Source organism: Pimephales promelas, chromosome 16 (assembly GCF_988280905.1).
Source record: "Pimephales promelas chromosome 16, fPimPro1.hap1.1, whole genome shotgun sequence".
In the NCBI taxonomy this organism is placed as follows: domain Eukaryota; kingdom Metazoa; phylum Chordata; class Actinopteri; order Cypriniformes; family Leuciscidae; genus Pimephales; species Pimephales promelas.
Genome location: NC_142784.1, coordinates 19,205,379 through 19,221,853, shown reverse-complemented (window position 1 = coordinate 19,221,853; position 16,475 = coordinate 19,205,379). Strand labels below are relative to the sequence as shown.

Sequence of the window (16,475 nt, the reverse complement as noted above, 5' to 3'; positions counted from 1 at the left end):
GATATTGATACTCTAAGCAAAAAAAACAAAAAACAAAAAAACACATCAATGGACAGGAAAAGCTCCAGTATACAAGAACGCCAACCACAGGTCAAAACAAGCAATTAACCCCTCTGGGCAATCTGAATGCTTTGCCAAATTAGTTTAAATGCAACATCCTCTCACTTTAAAAGTACACAACAATATAAAGGGGAAACGTTCAATATAAACGGGCAAGTTCACACCTTTTACTCTGAATATTTCTTTGGTTTCTACTAGTTTAGGCACAAAACTTTAAGTCTTGGCTATCATGATGATTTACATCGATATTGTTCATGAATAATGAATAAAAACATGTTGGTCAATCGTTGTACTGCTACATTGGAAAAGTTGTCAAACTGCCATTAAGCACCCTATTATAGACTTTTCAGAAATAATAAGATATAATATTAATAATATGGTAAGATAATCATAAAACGCAAAATATTTAATGATATACTGTATATGGTAGTATGTTTAGGTTTTACCATATTTATTTGCTTACCCAAAAGCCAATCAAAATTTTATTTTGAAGGTCCCCTTTTGCCCTTTGACATTCTGTTCACTATTATAGTTACATTGCACGAGAAAACAAAAATTTGTGTAATTGTACTCTACTTAAATCTTTATAGTTACTAACATTGTGACAATGCTTTCCAATCTTTTCCAGTCTCAAACTATAACCTTTGTTTGACGCAGTTATATTCAGTGCGAGTTAAATCTCTTTAAAATAATTTTTCTTTTCACGTCCAGCCCTTGTTAACAATTATATATATAACCTATAAATTATCATATACAAAATGAATAGGCTAGTAATTAAGAATGATGTGATTTTGAATTGGTAAAATGTTCTTGGAATAAAACGATCAGAATATCGCCCAATAATTATGCACGCACTGGATTCAGTTACATTATTTTGTTAGCTACTACAATCAAATATTTATATTTTTATGCAGCTACATATCTAGTAAGCATTCATCTTGCTCTGACTTTACAATGCCGATTTTCAGTGACTGTGTCAATATTGTGTTAAACAGTAATTTTCCTCTCTATTCGGGCCTCTTTGGCAAGACCAACAACCTTTGTATTTGAGTCCAAAGGGGAGATGGCAGTTTGCGCTTCTCACCCCATATCCTTGTTTGCACCTGCCTTCCCAGAGAGCCTTTGCTCTTCCTGGTCATTGAAGGTTCAAGGGAAATCAGTGGAATCAAAGGTCATTGTCTCCTGGCAGACCTAATGTTTCCCTTTGTGACCGTCACATGCTGAGGCCAAAGTCCCTTTGTTTTTTAACTCTGCTCTCTGATCTGGGTTCAGTGTTTGAACTGCTATCCATTTCTAGGCACACAGAGGAAAAAGATGTGCTATTTAAACCTCTGATTATACTTTAATTGCTTGACTTTGATTTCGCTGTGAATAAATTGAGTGCTGGTACATTATTCTATGAATACACAACAGAAGAACAACCAGTTTGGGGGTAGAGCATCTCTAAATTGTTCTAAACCAATAATACTATATGGATTTTATTAGAACAATTTTACTTTTTTTTAGTGTAAGTGTATTACTTGTGTTGGACGATTTATACTTACATTGCAAATCTCAAGTCCTTGATTGCTTGATTCATTTCAAAATTGCACAATCTTCCAGCTCCAATCTGGTAAATGTGACTATAAATATAGTAAAATGGTGTTCATGTTAACATCATGGTTTTCTGTAAAGCTGCTTTGTTCATTGTACATTGTGAAAAGCGATACAAATAAATTTGATGACATGATTTTTGGGGTAACTGAACATTTTACTTTAAATCTGTCTTATCTCAGAGCCCTGAAAAAACGTGTAATGTGTAAACATCACACACGAGCAAAAGGTTTTCCTCACAGCTTGTAACACAAACATGTGACTATCTTGGGAGGGAGAGAGAATCTACTGTAGTAAGGAGGGGCAGCTGGGATGTTAACATCTCTTTGTATGCAGGAGAAAGCTGTGAAAAACTTGATGGCTGATACTGTCCCATCAGGATATAGCCCATCTGTAAGCTCAGTGGGGCATGTTTACTCCAGCCAGAACTGTTGACTGGTCATATGGGGGTCTTAAAAGGTGTGAACTTGGTGTAAAACCTGAGATTTCTTAGAAAGGCTGAACTAGGCAGGCAAGATGATTTTTAAATTTGAATGTTTTTGCTTTCATTTTTAATAAAGCAAACAAAATTAGATTTTAATCTATATTTCTTATTATAATACCATTACCAATAAAATGTATCAAGAAATTAAGACAGACAGATAGATAGATAGGAAGAGGACAGATAAGGGTGGCGTCCAGCATTGGGAAATCCGATTCATAGCGATTCGATTCGCACGGATGATTCGTTTTACTGGGGCGATTGAGCGATTCAATGATTCATGTGAATCATTACTGAAAAGTATTCTCATAATTTTACTCTTCTTTGTTTTGTTATTGTTGTAAAATACAGTTAAATACGGGTATAGCCAAATTTTAAGACTAATTACTCTTATGTATGACAACATGTCAACTACCCCACAGATTTTACAATGTTTTCTATCGTTTCCAGTCTGTTTAGGCTGGTTTTGCTTTCTTAAAAAAAAAAAAAAAAAACTACAGCTATCCTGTCTTGAGATCATTTATTATATTGTTAATGGAAAGCATTGTTGTATGCTGATTACGGATATTTGGTGGAACTATGTTTACTATAATAGTGTAAGTAGGCCTACTCACGCTTTGCGAATCGGTTCGACTGAATCTCTACAAGAACGATTCGCTCTTGAATCGGATCTCACTAGCGTCCGTCCATGAGGAGGGTAGGAGGAGTGAACATGGCATTGCAGAGTGCCAGGGATACCTTGAATAAACAATTCAGTCAAGCGACTGACTGCAGGACTCAAGAGCAGAAGAAAACCGCGCATGTGGGGAATAGACGCTGTCAGCCCCAGTCATCTTTCCGTTTTCCCACATCTGAATTGTTCGTAGAGAGAAATATCATATGCGCGCCTCCCTAAATGCAGCATAATTTTTAACTGGATTCTCTTCATCCGAACAGGTAACGTTAAGGCTTGGTGTGAAAATAAGATTTCTGGTTTATTTATACGTTTGTTCATCAATCTATTAGCAGCAAATCCAGAATCCGCTATGTATTTTATTGGCTTGTACGTAGGCTATATGTAAGCAGAGGATATATAGGGTGGTGTGAGCTGACGTTTTCATTTCGAGTCTTCATTTATTTCATTGAATGTTTACATGTAGGCATGCACGTATAATGTGTGCGGCTGTTTTAACAAATGCATGTGATCAAACGATTACATGAAAGCGACAAGGACTATTACGCACCCTATATCAGAATATAAGTTACAGATGTACATTTATAGAGGGTGCACCGGTGGCAAGCACGTGAAATGTGATTATAAAAGAGTGTTGTTGTGCTAATAGTAGCCGAGCTCAGTTAAAGCACTAGATACATTGTTACTGTGGTTGTGATAGAGGATGGTAGCACCATGTTTACCTTATAGTTTATGTTTAGTCTAACTGAGACTCTTCAAGTGCTTGTGTTAAATGTTTAACATGCTCCAAGGTCTTTCTTTGAGAAACAAGAAATGATCTCGCATGGCGCATGCTATAGCCTGAATCTTATTCCTGAAATTATGTGCCATGCTTTCTAAAAACAATATTGTTTGGAGTTCAGTTTCGCAGACAGTATGCGTTTTCTAAAAAAAAAAAAACCATCGCATTATTCACATATTCATTTTTTGAGCATGTGGGTAGTTATACAAAGACACTTAAACACTTTTGAGAAACAGCAAATATGTACTCTTATTTGAGACTTCAGCCGTCTTTATTTTTATTCTATGTGGAGGTGGTGGCCCCGTTTTATGCGCGCAGACATGTTGATATCACATGACCAACTGGGCCATGCAATTGATCAATTTGGGCAATTGCTAGGTACTATTTAAATTTGTTTACATATATATTACCCTTTTAAAATGTAGGTGGTTTGCAAGCATTAAAAGAAAAACGCTACGATATGCCTTTTTTCAGAGAGAAATCGCAACAGTCTGTCAGTTGCGTTATTATGCATTATTTGTGTAGTTAATGTGACAGAAAAAAGATAAACAGATTTGGTGCATAGTGGCAGCAGTTAGTAAACATACTACATGTCTCCAGGCCAGTAGGTGTCAGTATGATGTTACTGAGTGCAGCTTTATTTATTATATATTCATGCCTCTGGCTTTTGTTGCATTTCTCAATCCAGTGTGGAGCTGTGGATAACAACAGGACCTGAAGTATATAATGTTCAGTGGGTTGACTCATAGTTTTTTTTAGGATAAATATACCTTATGACATTAGACAGTAGTGAATGAGCATGGTGTTGCCATTAGCTCAGCTGCACAGAATAATGTACTATTATATGACACTGTAAAAAGAGTTAATTTTTTTAAGCACACAGTGTACTGTATGTGGGCAGTTGTGTTTATTTTTGTATTGAGCATGACTAAATAAAAAACACTGAGTTGGTTCTCTTCTTACATCAGACTTAATCCGTTTGTTCTGGTTTAAAAATGTTGTGACTTGTGAGGAACAGCTTGCTTAAGATCACAATTACAGGTAACCCATAAACCTGACTACCCACTCACATTATGTTAAAGCGTAATTTGTTTATAGTGGTTCTGTTTAAAATTAAAGCTCTTAGTCTTTCTGAAAGAGCCGTGAAGAAAGCTATTGTAAACAATCTCTTCACTGAAGTCTTATGGATTAAAATAAGTGGATATCTATGATAGTGATAACAACCAGTTAATAGTAATATTTGTGGACTCTCAACTCATGTTTTCCATATTTGTAAATGAATGACTTCATGTAGCATTTCTTCTTATTAAAATGTTTATTTTTTATTAAAAACATATTTTTATTCTTTGAGAAAATTGTAATTTATGTGAACTATTTCTTCAACGTTCCTGTTACTGAATTCATATTTAGATAGTTATAGTGTAGTTATATCGACATACACTAGTCAAAATATATGGATATCTAAAAGTTAATCTTTTTGATTATGATTACGCATAGAAGTGCCTGTGGTTTTCTTCTGTATTTGGTTGGACTCCTAAATGATGGTCACAGTCCTACGGAGATGTTTGCCAACTCTTGCTTTGCTTTTTTGTTGTTCTGAATAATATTATGATGTCAGTTCATCGTGTTACAAATTGAATTTCGAAGCTCAGGTAACTGGACTTTGACAGAGTATGCAGTTGGCGTAGAGAGACACAAATACTCCTGTCGTTTTGCACAGGGCGGAACAGTAAATGCCATCTGATCATGTGGAAAGAAAGCCAGGATGAGGAAATGGAGGGATGATGTGAAAAGGTGAAATAGTTTGTGTGTGTGTGTGTGTGTGTGTGCGCGTACATGTGTATGGATGGCTGGAAGGGGTTCATTGTTCATGAGATAATGGCAGGATCATCTACCAGACAGGAGGTCACCACGCCCCTCAATCATAACCCATAATTGATCGACCATAATGGAGATTGAAGTATATTAATCATAGTTTGCGAGAAAAATATTACAGGCGGCCCACTGTGAGATCAGGGTCAGATAAATCAGGAGAAAGAGGTATGCGTGCAAGCAACGGCTTGTTGAAGAGACAACCAGCTGAACGTGATCTTGTAAACATCAGGGATCAATGCGATCTCAGCAGCGGACCAGCTTTTAAGAAAATACGTTTACAGTGCCTCTTAAATTGGCTTGTGTTGTGGTCCATGAGGAGGGGGGTGGTTAAAAAAAAGACAAATGCAAGCAAAGAGTCCCGTATTAAACTAATGGCGTAAGCAAAAGTGGAGGGCAAAAGGAAAGAAGCATCTTAAATCATGTCTCCGTGTGCCAGCTCATCTATCAGCAGTACACCACAGAAATGATTTTTCCATCTGTAGAATAGAAATGTCAGCCCGAGGCAAGCGATGTGTATCAGTGATGTTTTTATAGAGTAAGCCAATATTAGGTATGCGATTTATGGCACATGTGCAACTATCCTTAACTTCACAGGCATAGACTCTCAGAAATCAGAAGCCAAACTTAACGGGCGGTAGCCAATGCTGTTTGTGAAGGTTTTTAGATTATTTTGTATAATATCTCAGTCCATAATCTACTTTTTTATTTACAGATTCCTATGAAATTGTATAACCAAGCACACATGGAATATGTGCCCACAGAAATTTCCACAGATTTCTGTAGAATTGGAATGTAAGTCATTCACAAAATTCTACACATCCCACGCCCCACAATTTTTGGGTCAAAATTTCTGACATTTATGGGTTGTTGTTGATAAATAAATGAAGATTTTTTTCTAAATCAACATCAAGATTTGAGTTAAAAAAAAAGAAAGTGAATAAGAGAATTGTGACTGGTCACCATTTCACTGGTCACAATTGTTTCAAAAACTTTTTTTTATTATATATTTTAAAATAAAGTCTTCTATCTGACCTAACCACTCACAATTTTTTTTTAATATAGTTATTTAATTAGTGTCGAAATGCTGTTTTTAAAGTTGGCATGAATAGAAAGGTTGAATTATATTTTTACTAATGCACGTTCACATTTTTCAGTGCAATGCCCACATCTCAAAATCCAATCAACAACCCCTTAATAGAACCAAGTCTCCTCCCATCGTTTTTTTCTTTTTAGATAATCCATTTCACTCAGATATATGTCACAATACAAAAGAAAAACATCAAAAATCCTATTTCATCATAACTTTTAGAATTCTAGAGGTAGTTTATCATTTCAGACTGTACGACTATGGCAAGCCGTTTTAGCTTTTATTCATTTCTAGGATATGAATTCTTGATATCAAGAATTCAATTGTTGATATCAACAATTACATTTTTTGATATCAAGAATTTAATTGTTGATATCAACAATTAAATTATTGATATCAACAATTATGTTCTTGATATCAACAATTACATTCTTGATATCAACAATTACATTCTTGATATCAACAAATACATTTCTGATATCAAGAATTCAATTGTTGATATCAACAATTACATTTTTGATATCAACAATTGTATTTTCACTAGTGAAATGTCCCCATAGGCTGCCATTCAAAACCAATTGTTGATATCAAGAATTGATTTCTTACTAGTTGAAATTCCAGTTTCACATATCAGAAATACAATTATTACTAGTAAAAAACTTTATTTTTGATATCAAGAATTAAATTGTTACTAGTTGAAATGTTATTCCTGATATCAACAATTGAATTGCTACTAGTAACAATGTTCATTTTTGATATCAATAATTCAATTTTCACTAGTGATAGTGTTAATTTCTGATATCATGAATGTGATTGTTACTAGTAAGAAAGCCATTTTAGATATCTGAAATAATATTGATATCAGAAATATATTTTCAGATATCAAAAATGGTAATTTTTACTAGTAACAATTGAATTGTTGATATCAAGAATAAACATTTCAACTAGTGACAATTTAATTATTGATATCAGGAATTCACATTTTTACTAGTAACAATGTAATTATTGATATAAAAAATGATATTTCTACTAGTAAAAAATCAATTCTTGATATCAACAATTCATTTTGAATGGCAGCCTATGCCGTTTTAGCTTTTATTCATTTCCAGGATATGAATTCTTGATATCAACAATGCCAATTTTTGATATCAAGAATTTAATTGTTGATATCAAAAATTGAATTCTTGATATGAACAATTGAATTCTTGATATCAACAATTCAAATCTTGATATCAACAATTGAATTGTTGATATCAACAATTGAATTGCTGATATCTGTAATTGTATTTTCACTAGTGAAATGTCACCATAGGCTGCCATTCAAAATGAATTGTTGATATCAAGAATTCTTTTTTAACTAGTAGAAATATCATTTTTGATATCAATAATTACATTGTTACTAGTAAAAATGTGAATTCCTGATATCAATAATTAAATTGTCACTAGTTGAAATGTCTATTCTTGATATCAACAATTCAATTGTTACTAGTAAAATTGTTACTTTTTGATATCTGAAAATTTATTTCTGATATCAATATTATTTCAGATATCTAAAATGGCTTTCTTACTAGTAACAATCACATTCATGATATCAGAAATTAACACTATCACTAGTGAAAATTGAATTATTGATATCAAAAATGAAAATTTTTACTAGTAGCAATTCAATTGTTGATATCAAGAATAACATTTCAACTAGTAACAATTGAATTATTGATATCATAAATAAAGGTTGTTACTAGTAATAATTGTATTTCTGATATGTGAAATTGGAATTTCAACTAGTAAGAAATCAATTCTTGATATCAACAATTGGTTTTGAATGGCAGCCTATGGGGACATTTCACTAGTGAAAATACAATTGTTGATATCAAGAATTCAATTGTTGATATCAAGAATTACATTTTTGATATCAAAAATGTAATTCTTGATATCAACAATTGAATTCTTGATATCAAAAATGTAATTGTTGATATCACGAATTGAATTGATGATATCAATAATTTAATTGTTGATATCAAAAATGTAATTCTTGATATCAAAAAATGTATTTGTTGACATCAAGAATGTAATTGTTGATATCAAGAATTCATATCCTGGAAATGAATAAAAGCTAAAACGGCTTGCCAGCCTATGGTGACATTTCACTAGTGAAAATACAATTACAGATATCAGCAATTAAATTATTGATATCAACAATTCAATTCTTGATATCAACAATGCCATTTTTTGATATCAAGAATTTAATTGTTGATATCAAGAATTTAATTGTTGATATCAACAATTAAATTCTTGACATCAAAAAATGGCATTGTTGATATCAAGAATTCATATCCTGCGGATGATTAAAAGTTAAAACGGCTTGCCATAGTATGACACGTCAACGGAATTATTTCTTGTCAGCTACCAATAAAGGCTCGATATCGCAACATGTGAAAACTGTCTGCAGATTCTTTCTGGGGCTTCTTATAACTAGGGTTGTAACGGTATACCGGTATGACGGTTTATCGCGATATTGACATGTACGATTATCATATCGTGCACATTTGCTTATCCGCGGTAAAAAAAAAAAAAAAAAAACAGAATTCACCTGCACTGCCGCATGCAACTTTCAGCTTGACTGCTTACTCCATATCCGTACAGCGCTGAAAATGTCCGAGACAGAGGCTGCGAATCTCTATCTTCCGCCAAAAAAATAAATAAAATCTGCAGTATGGGAATATTTTGTAACTTATATCCGAAAAAAGATCGTGATGTTGTCCTTGAAGATGGATATCCAGTTTGCAAGATATGTGGACGAAGAGTGGCTGCAAAAGGAGTAAACACGTCGAACATGTTCTCCCATATTCAGGAACACCATCCCTCCGTGAAGATAAAGGTTATTCATAACTTTTATAACTTAAGGCCATATTATTTCTGTCATGCTGAGGGAATCCCGGTCTGTCACAAAGACGCACACATGCGTCTTTTTGCGTTACAAAACAGATGCCACGTAAAATGTGCGATTTAAAAAGATAGATGGATAAATAAAGCAAAATATAGCTATGCAGTAGCCTAAATCAAATCGCGATGTGCGTGTCTGTGAATATACAACGCAAAAAGACTGGTGTGCAAGCCCCTTCTATATTCAGCGTGTCTCTGAATGAGCAGTTTCGTCTAGTAGATCTAGTACACACTCAAGTACGCATGACGCTAATGGTTTTTAAAGCTGTCTCAGCCACTACGAAGACGTGAACACATGATGAGCATATCTAGACAGAGAACACTTAATGTGCACTTTATAATTATTTTTTTAAAGAATAATCATCAAATACACTGACTGAAACTCATAGGTGTTCAGTAGGTGTTAACGCGGGGTTAAATGTAACACGGACCGTTTACACAGTTCGTCAGGATCAAGCAGGCTGTCTTTCCGCTATTTTTCTCTTGCTGCCAGAAGACGGTCTCCCGCGAATTTGCGGAAAGTTTTGATTATATTTCGTGAAGATACTGGACAAAGAGTGTTTTGACACCATGAAAGTAATTTTTTTCATCATAGGTTTTTTTCGGTTTCTGAGTTGGGTGTATACGTTTCCAAATCTAACTTTATATTGCCTTAATCACCGTCTTGTTGGCTCAAACATAGCACCGTTTTGAAACATGTCAGCAATTCCTAGCGACTGATAGCTAGGTTTAAAATATGTAATACACAGCGGGGTTAATTCTAACAGAGTGGTACAACTAAGCCTCCAAGTGTACAATGATAATCAAATGAAAACGGAGCCACACAACTTTTCAGGTTTGAGTATACATTTAACTTTGTTAGACGTTCACAAACAATGTTGGGATTTAAAATGTTTAAAATTTAGTGTTCTATGAATGATAACTTGTTTATTTATTAAAAATATGGCCTGTTATTAATGCAATAAACCCTTTACATTTTTATTTTAAGCTAATTTGTATTATCATTACTGTTATTATTAATAATAATAATAATTGTACATCATGCAGCTGCCACACACAAATCTAATTTAATTGCAATTACAATATTTATAATTTAATTTATTATTATTTATTGCAAAACTATGCAGCCCTTTTCTATGTCTCTATCCATGATATTGATCCATAATAGAAGGATGATTGGATGAGGGATATGTATGGATATCTGTCTATATAGATGCACAAACAATATCAAACTATACAAATAAAATAGTACTGAGTGTGTTACACACAAGTGTTACAACTAACCCCTCTCTCTGTTACAATTAACCCCGCATATGGGGTAAGTTGTAACATTTGCACTTCTGTCACTTTCAGTGCAACTGTACAAAAATGGTAGGTCCTAGAAAAAATTTCGTTTGTAGCAGAGATGTGCATGTTGCTTGTGTAAAAAAAGTATTAATCTAACCTAATTATTTTTTTAATTAATTGAGCCAAAAGCAAAAAGCGTTAGGTTGTGCCCCGCTCTCCCCTACAACCTGGAAAAAAAAAGTTTGGTTTAGCCTATGACTAAAATATATTACTATTGTGTATAGTTTTTTTGTCCATGTTTTAATTTATTAAACTTCTCTTGTGTAGACAAACTAAAGTTGTTACATTTTATCTGATTGCATTCTCAAAAATACATTTTGTATTCAATCACAGAATCCAGACCAGTTATTTCAGACAACCCAGAATTTCTGAGGAAATAAATATACATTTCATAAAGACTCTATTGAAAAAAACTTTGTTACAATAAACCATGTTCAACCAAAAACAATATCTGTTTTTTATTCATTTAAGGGCCATTGTAGCTGATGCTGATTATAATAATGATAGTTTAATATCGTATACCGTGAAACCGTGAAACCGTGATATTTTCTGAGACGATTATCATACCGTGAAAATCTCATACCGTTGCAACCCTACTTATAACTTAGTACAGGAACTGTCATAGTGACCTTTAAAACTTTCAAACCTGTCTTTTAGTTACTTTGGATATTGGCTGATTCTGCAAATATTTCCCAGAAATATTCACCAAAACCACTACGTTTAAGCTTGGCGCTGTAGCCATTACGTTCGAGCTCAGTTTTGAATAAGTATGGCGGGGTGAGCCGATCATTTCTAACATGTATTGCCCTGGCTCCTACGTGTATGCCTCTAGACAGCTTTAATGGCTGTAGGGATAAAGGTTTTCGTAGTTCACCATGTGGCAGGATCAGCATAATTGAAGGCTTGAGAGGACGCAGTAGGGGCAATAGTTAAATTGGACTTAAGACTGTTATTCAATGGTGCCTTAATTTAACCACTCTGGGTTATATGAAGCAAATCCCACAGAGAAAAGTGGCTCACTCGAATGCCAATCATTCCTCACCGATCCTGAGACTTTTGAAGGTTACAGGGCTGTCTGTGGCTGGGCTGACGGATTGATGTATGTCCCCCGTCGAGCAGAGAATTCAGAGTCCAAGGCCGCTGCAGTGCTGTCCTATTAGGGGGGATTGTCCTTCACAACTTCTTAGCCGCCTGTCCTTTCTGGAGCCTACAGAGCTCAGGCAAGGGCATTGTGTCTGCTACAATAAGCCGAGCCACGGAGTGCTTCACCCACACATAATTATATGGCTTTAATGCAAGCATCTTTCACTGTTCATCCACTCTCACCAGCAGGCGCAAAAAGAGTGGCGTTTGTCAGAGGGAGTCGGTGGATGTATCCCTACTTCATTACGACCGGCTCTTCGGAATTAAATTGATTCAGCAATTAACTAAAAGGGGATTTTTAGAATTTATGAATGACTGAGAAGATTGATATATTGCAAGAGAGGAGAGCAGCATGTGCAATGGATGTGAGGCAGAGGTAATGGATTTATTGTCACATTGAAAGGCACATGAAGCGTGGTTGGGTGCGGGATGCACCTTATCCACTTTTTTGGACCTTAACAGTTAGGTGATCAGACTTGCGGCATTGTGTTCGAGACTGGTTTCTCCCAGGTACTGTGAAAGTAAAGTGTTTTCAAGGAGCTCTGTCGTTGCATTACGACACGAGTGATTTCACCAGCTGCTTTTTTGTGTACCCAGTTCGATAAGATATGAGGTCATGCTTATGACTTGCTAGATGTTGTCAGGAAAATCGAATCCAATGGTTGCCTGCCGAGACAAAGACGGCTCCATGCCGAGCAGATCAGGGAAATAATGCACAGTTTGAACTTAGACCTTTGAGGTGTTTCTTAAGAGTTAATTAAACTGAATTCATTACCAGGTAATCTATAACATATGGTGAGAAAAGATTATTGTGTCACCACTTTGAATACAAACGCTAGGGATTACCGTCTGCTCTTGTACCGAGTGTTGGGCTCTTTAGAGTTTGGATAATAGGTGGATTGATATATTTTTTGCCACCATGGAAATATGTCAACTGGTAGATATTTTTCTGTAGTGTTTATACTGCAATATTTTTTTTTTAAATCAGGCTGCATATTTGCTTATGTACTTTATTTTATGGTCTTGGCAGAATAGACCTGCTAATCTGCTGCTGCTTTTTTTGATTATTGTCACTGCAGAGCAAATACAGTCTTGCTGCTGCCAATACATTCACAGACATGCTGCTGATGCACATATAACATGAAAAAAAAAAAAAATCCTGTAGCAGGTCTATACAGGTGGAGCTGGGGAAGGTGGAGGGTCTCTGAGGCGTGCTGGGTACAAACAATGCCAAGTATTTGAATTCTGAGCAGCAAGCTCATTGGCTGCTGATACCACAGCTACCAATCAACTGCACTATGTAGATTAAGGATGGTAAGATTCACTGATTCGCATTGGCATAAAAGCTAGCGATGCAATGCATCGGATACAAGTTGGCATTTGTATCGCGATGCATCGTTTCTAACATAAAAAAACCCAGATTTATTCTTATATGATTATTAGTAGATGCGCTATACTTTTACTATTTAGAAAGTGACCAATCATTTGTCACCAATATTTTATTATGTAACTGCTGCGTTCACACCGAACGCAAATAGAGGGTCTGTAGCGAGTGATTTTCATGTTAAGTCATTGTAAAGATGCATTGACACGGGGCTGGAGGTGCTGCGGCGTGAGACGCATTTAACACAGTCCACTGGACACAATTTCGCCTCATTCGCACGTCCAGTTCGACTAGAGTGATTTCTCCTTTCTGTTGCGCGTTCTCTCATCACGACTGCTACAGCTGCTACATGAATATGACTTATCACAACACTACGGAGTGCGCGGCGTATCCTGAGAATAACCTACCTTTAAAATTTAAAGTAGAACATTAAGTTAATCTGGTTTACAGCAGCCTGTGACTGCAAATAATTTTTTTTTCTTCTGAATACAGTTATGAAAGACCTGTTTGTGAAACGTTTTTTAATTTGTATTATTGTTTATGTTAAAACAGAAGCGTGCGTTAAAAGTCAGAGGGCACTTAAGCTACTTTATGATTTGCTGCATGTCTGAATAAAATAAATAAAAGTTAACTATCGATACCATATTGAATTGCATAGCATCATATTTTTCTCCATTGCATCGTATTACATTGAATCGAATCGAAATCGGAACGCACCGCATCGTACGAGTAGTGAATCATACTGCATCACATTGGTAGCTGCTTACATGCATCTTTAATGTATCGTATCATTCGCTATGCATCGAGATGCGTATCGCATCGGCCTCAGCTATGGAGATCCACAATGTAGATAAAGATGCAATCTCTTAACAATTGAGCTAAGGACCTATCAGCCTCTGCCATCTAGATATTCACAACAGAAATTTGTATTTTATATAGTTATACACACTCAAAGGTGCCAATAAATAAAGTAAAATGAGAAAAAAAATAAAATAAATACACAATTCAGAAAATAATGAATATCATTGCTGTTGGGTGGAAAGCTTGTCTCCTAAAATACTTTTAGGAAGAGGAAAAAACACTATTTTGAAATAATTAATTACTGCATTGTCAAGGTAGCTTTGTATATGATAAGACACTTGTGTGTATATATATATATATATATATATATATATATTTCTTGATTTCTTGAGTAAAAATAGAAGTAACTGATAGTAATTATTTATGAGAATAAATAATATGTAAACACAAGGTTTACGGCCAATAGCGACGATATATTTTTATGTAGATATATTATCTGATATATACCGTTACTTTGATAACTTTGAGCTTTCGGCACTGAGTATGGAGACCTTTTAATGGATTTTTTTTTTTATTCTGCTTTATTTCTTTACTCTATCAAATGGGCCTCTACAGCTAGTAAATTAACCTCTTAATGCCAAAGGCACTGAGAATAAGAGGGAACACCATGTTCAGCCAAATAATATGTTCTTGTTCTTGTATGCTCCTTTTTTTTTTCTAAAGGTAGCTGAAACCAAAAGATAGATTGTTGCTGTAAGATGTTACAGACGAGCTCCGGGGTTGTATTGCCATCACAGAGATGAGTTCAAGGTTTCTGAAAATGTTTGAACAGTCAGAGTTCACGGTCAAGGGCTGTGTCTGGAAAGCCATGATTTGGCAGAGAGCGAGTGGTGATGGGCAGCAGATCCAGCCCACTAAAGCATAAACTGTACTAATCTGTTACCGAGCAACAGCAGGCTCCCCTTCACAACACGTTTTGGGTGTGTAGTTCATGCCGTTACCCGGGGGATGCGGTTTTGTTGAGTTCAGCTCATGGCACATTTTTTTAGTCTGGTTGCCCTCCGTCCGTGTTTAGACTGTGGAAGGAATCTGTGGCGTTGGAGAGACAGAAGCACCAGGGACAGCTGGGTAAACATTACAGTTCTGTGTTTTCAACATGCCGCTTTGATATGTTAATTCCTGATGCTTTTGAGGTGAGAGATGTAGTCTTTTTGTTGTGGTCATGTGTGCTTTTTTTTGTTTTGTTTAAAGGTTTTATTGCTGCTTTGAACAAAAAGTGTCACCTCATTCATCACAAAGAGGCAGCTGTTTTTCCATTTGATAGTCATCAGTAAATCAGAACATTACCCTTCCCCCAAGTAGCGCATAGTCGCATACTAAAGAGAACAACTTTCCAAGACCTTGAAGGGGCAGGCAAATGTCTTGGTCAAACCGTTTAGGATGACGCTATCGTCACCTCTGCGCATGGCCTTAGACCTGACCCAGAGGGCCAGATTGTTTCCCACCAGGCTGAGATAATTATCACCCTGACTGCTTTGGAACAGCACTTTACTGTTCGTTCTTGTATTTTTAGTGGGCATCTTCAATAATGGGGGCAGAAATCTGATCTAGCTTGCTCTGTTGAGTGGATCAAGGCCGTTTGTCGTTAGTATGTCATTCGCGGCTCAAGGTTGACATCCACTTCAGGAGTCACGCCAAGGTCAAGCACAGTTTAATAAGCTGTTTTGTCAGGTCAGGACACATGATCTTCCCTCGACCAGTGATTTGAGTTAATTGTGAACAATGATCTCTCTGGAGCTGAGGTGAAAACAAGGCTCCGGGAAGAAAGCTCTGTGCGTCAGATGACCTGAACACATGATTTGTTTATTTGTGGAAGGTAACGGCCTCAATTAAGGTCAAGGTAATATGCAATTTAAGATGGACTGGTGAAAGTGATCATTATTTTGAAGAATCATGTGAGATTGAAGACTGGAGTAATAGCTTCTGAAAATTTAGCGTTGCCATCATATGAATAAATGACATTCAAATAGAATAAGCACTGCTTTTAAACTGTAGCATTATTTCACAATATTACTGTTTTACTGCATTTCTGATCTGGTCTTGCTGAGCATCTTAAGACTTACAGAAACATTAAAAAGATGTATATTTAGTTACCATGCATAGTATAAATAATTATCATTATATTATATTAAAATATAATTTATAGCCATATATAGTAATTTAATTTTTGATAATCTACTGACCTCATCATTATTTTGTTGTGTGAAATAAACATATTTTGTTTAATCATTCACATGGGCTAATTTG

The 16,475-nt window shown here is 35.4% G+C and overlaps 1 protein-coding gene across 1 annotated transcript in view; it reads left to right on the top strand.

Moving 5' to 3' along the window:
• The first annotated feature begins 2,841 nt into the window (after positions 1-2,841).
• The window catches only part of nrip1a (nuclear receptor interacting protein 1a), a 36,601-nt gene continuing 22,967 nt past the window's right edge, over positions 2,842-16,475 (top strand). Inside the window, exon 1 of the mRNA XM_039662822.2 lies at positions 2,842-3,070. The gene's annotated coding sequence lies outside the window, so the exon portion shown is untranslated. The remainder of the gene's footprint in view (positions 3,071-16,475) is intronic.